At 37.1% G+C, this 3,605-nt stretch overlaps 1 pseudogene; it reads left to right on the top strand.

The window, feature by feature from the left end:
• LOC120121281 lies at positions 1-701 on the top strand (annotated as a pseudogene).
• The last annotated feature ends 2,904 nt before the right edge of the window (positions 702-3,605 follow it).

Here is a 3,605-nt window from a genome sequence, read left to right as displayed (position 1 = left end):
ATGTCAGCTTGAGTCATGGGTGGCTCTGGAGAAAGAAAACAAGTGAAGAAAGTAGCTGCACAAGCGAGCTCGAGAAAAGGGTGCATGAGAGGGAAAGGAGGTCCGGAGAATGCTCTTTGCACTTACAAAGGCGTAAGGCAAAGAACTTGGGGCAAATGGGTGGCTGAAATTCGTGAACCCAACCGTGGTGGTCGTCTTTGGCTTGGAACTTTTGACACCGCTCTTGAAGCTGCAATCACTTACGATGCTTCCGCACGTAAACTCTACGGCTCGGGTGCCAAGCTCAACTTGCCACCCAATTTTTCAGGTCGCCCCAATAGCTACGAGTTCATCAAATAGCCCAATTATTATCAGCGTCAATGATGCAACTCCGTTGAACAATAATAATTCAGTTGACGTGTGTTTCCCCAACGAGAACATTGGTTATCCAGGGAACATGGCGGATAACAATGCCAGATTTGGGGAGAGTGAAGAGGAAAGCGGTGGGGTTTGGGAGAATATGAGTGTGAACTTGCCTGTTTTAGATGACTCCATTTGGGCAGAAGCTGCTATGTCGTTGGATTTTGCAATGATTCCAGGCATTCTTGGTACAAATCTTGTCGATGCCACTGACTGGGACGCCTTGCAATCCCCATGGTGCATGTAAACCTAAAAACTAGCTTTTAGCTACATGAAATGTCTGTACACTTACAGTTCATAATCATAGCCATGATTTTCATGGCACACTCTTTTTTAATAATTATGCATGTTCCTCCGAGTATCACTTATTATGTCGAAGTGCATATCCTAGAACAATTTGTAAGTCTACTTTAGACGTGGAAAATAGAGAATTTTACATTGCCAGTAAGAAAAGTTCACTTGCTGAGACTAAACCAACTGTGCAATCATATCTGCTAATAATTTTGAGCCTGCTTCAACAATGGGCCATGCCCTTTTAGAAACCCAAATAGCAAAACTCATAATTTAAACTGACGTAACCTTGAACCAAAAAGAAAAGATTTTTGTTTTTTTCTACGAGTAAAACAGGTACAATATAGAAAAACCGAGTTTAACCCGATCAGGCAAGGATCCCTACAGAAAAGGAAATGCCAGCCATTTCGAGTGGCTCATTCATTACCAGATTTGATCAAATAATCAACAAATCATCGCCAGCATCTAACCATTAATTCAGCTTGTGGCTCTTCGGCACAACTCCATTTGGAAGTTGGACGCTTTCTACAAATAAAAAAGACCGATTATCCCTTTTGCCGTCGAGAAACCATCATCTACCCCGTAGCTTCAAGCACAAACTCGGTAAACAACAAAGCAAATCGGTCAAACCACATGACAAGAAGGTACACGGTTGTTTAAAGTTTTTATTTTTCAGTAGGTAAATTGATCTTTTATTTTTATTTATATAATAAACTCATTTAAAATAGAGAAAATAACTTCAGTGTCCGAAAGTACCTTATAATATATCTTATAATATACGATTTTAACCAATTTTTTTTGGATTTACGAAAATGACCAACAAATTCGCTTCGCAACTCAATTTTGAAATTCGCAACACAATTTTTTTCCGCAACGCGATTTTCCAAATTCACAACGCAAATATGTAAATCGCGTGGAAAATTTCGAAGCGAATATGTAAATCGCAACACGAATTTGTAATTCGCAACACAGAAGTCAAATTCGCAAAGCGCGTTTATTTTCGCAACGCGAATTTTATTTTCGAATTCGAAACACAATATTAATTTCGCAACACAAATGTAAACAATATAATCACAACTCATAACCTAAAACCCTAAATCACAACTCAGTCCCATCTCCATCTCTCACTCTCTACGGCGACATCTGTCCACATCTCCGGCGAAATCCGTCCCCATATCCGACGACCCCCTCTATCTCCATCTCTCAGAACCACCCTCACAACCATTCACAGCCACAAATAGAAAATCAACCATCGAATGTTAGTTTTTTTAATTATTTTTATTTTGAAATTTTTATCTTATTATTAGATTTTTCATATTTAAGTTAATGATAAATTTACTGGTAATTTCAATATATAGATTAACCATTTCACTTAGCTTGCTTAGTAAATTCATTCGGTTGCTGCCAATATTGTTAAATTGTTTAGTCTTTAACCCTGTGAAGTTAGTATTTGTCTTTGTTTTGTCTTTTGGTTGAAGTATTGCAGAAGAATAATTTTTGAAACTTAAATTCGCAACACGAAAATGAAATTCGCAACGCGATTTTAGTTTCGCGTTGCGAATTTAAGTTTCAGAAACTACTCTTATTCTGAAATTGAAACTTGAATGAATTACATTACTTCAACAAAAAAACAAAGACAAATACTAACTTCACAGTGTTGTGAATTTAAGTTTAAAGAATAAACAACTACTCTTTATGTTGTCCTTGAACCTGCACTAAACCTATATGTTGTCCTTTTAAATGTTTATATAAGTGCTTACTTCTGGAATGTTATCTGATGCATTTTGTGAACTATGATAGAATAATGACTTGGGTGAATACCGTGCTAGTTTGAAACATATTTGGTTTTGTTTTCACTGTTTAATATCATGTTTGTTTATAGTGTATAATTTGTAGTTTTTGGTATATCTAACTTGGTGTGTTTATTGTTTTTGTTAGAAAATTTTTCGGCTTCATTGACTCTAAGGAATAAATTAAGCATAGTCACTACAATTGCGTCGATACTACAATTGCGTTGACACTTACACCTATACAAAGAAAATTATTTTGAGGATACTTGCTTCGGGCATGGCTGAAAGTACAACATCCAGGTGGAGATGCTATGTTGACCCATTTGTTTCTTCAGACCATGACTAACGATCTACCCGAGAGAATACAACGTGGTGATGAAGAGATATGGTTTCATTTTCCACCGGCGTATACTTGTTTTGGGAGGGAGGAGTTTTGCTTAATCACTGGTCTATGTTTCAGACACAATGAAGTAGGTCGGTACACTAGTCATATCGCCCGCCCATCATGGTTATCTCGGGTTTTTCCTGAGCTGGAAAAGGCGAAGCCCAGTTTACACGTCGACGACTTGAATGATTACTTCTTAAAGATGGTTTTACTCGGATGGATGACCTCGATATTGTCCGAGTATGTCTTTTATTACTTTTACATGCCGGCTTTTTAGGCAAAGAGCCAGACAACCTATTTCTGAGGACCTAATATTATTGGTAGAGGACCTAAATGCATGGAACGTGTTTCCGTGGGGTTCATATCTATGGAAAGCTACCTGGAAAAAGTTGTCGTCTGCCTTTGAGGACCGTCGTAGTTTGCGTGGCCATGGTTCCAAATACACTTTGGTAGGCTTTATTTGGGACTTTAAGGTAAGAATTTCTATATAATGTTTCCAAAATTATAATTAAATTTAACAATTACTAAAATTAATGTTTGTGTACTATATTGTTTGTAGATTTGGATATTTGAGGCTTTTCCCAGCATGCACACATATGCAATCAAAAAAACAAATGATATTCCTAGGGCTATTACTTGGAGGAGGATCCGACTGTTGGATTGGGAAGATTTACTATCATATACGATGATGAATGATGTAAGTTAACACAAATACTACTATATATAAACAAGTTATTACT

The sequence above is a fragment of the Hibiscus syriacus genome, unplaced genomic scaffold, assembly GCF_006381635.1.
Source record: "Hibiscus syriacus cultivar Baekdansim isolate YM2019G1 unplaced genomic scaffold, ASM638163v2 tig00110368_pilon, whole genome shotgun sequence".
Lineage (NCBI taxonomy): Eukaryota > Viridiplantae > Streptophyta > Magnoliopsida > Malvales > Malvaceae > Hibiscus > Hibiscus syriacus.
This window is presented reverse-complemented; position numbering and strand designations above follow the sequence as displayed.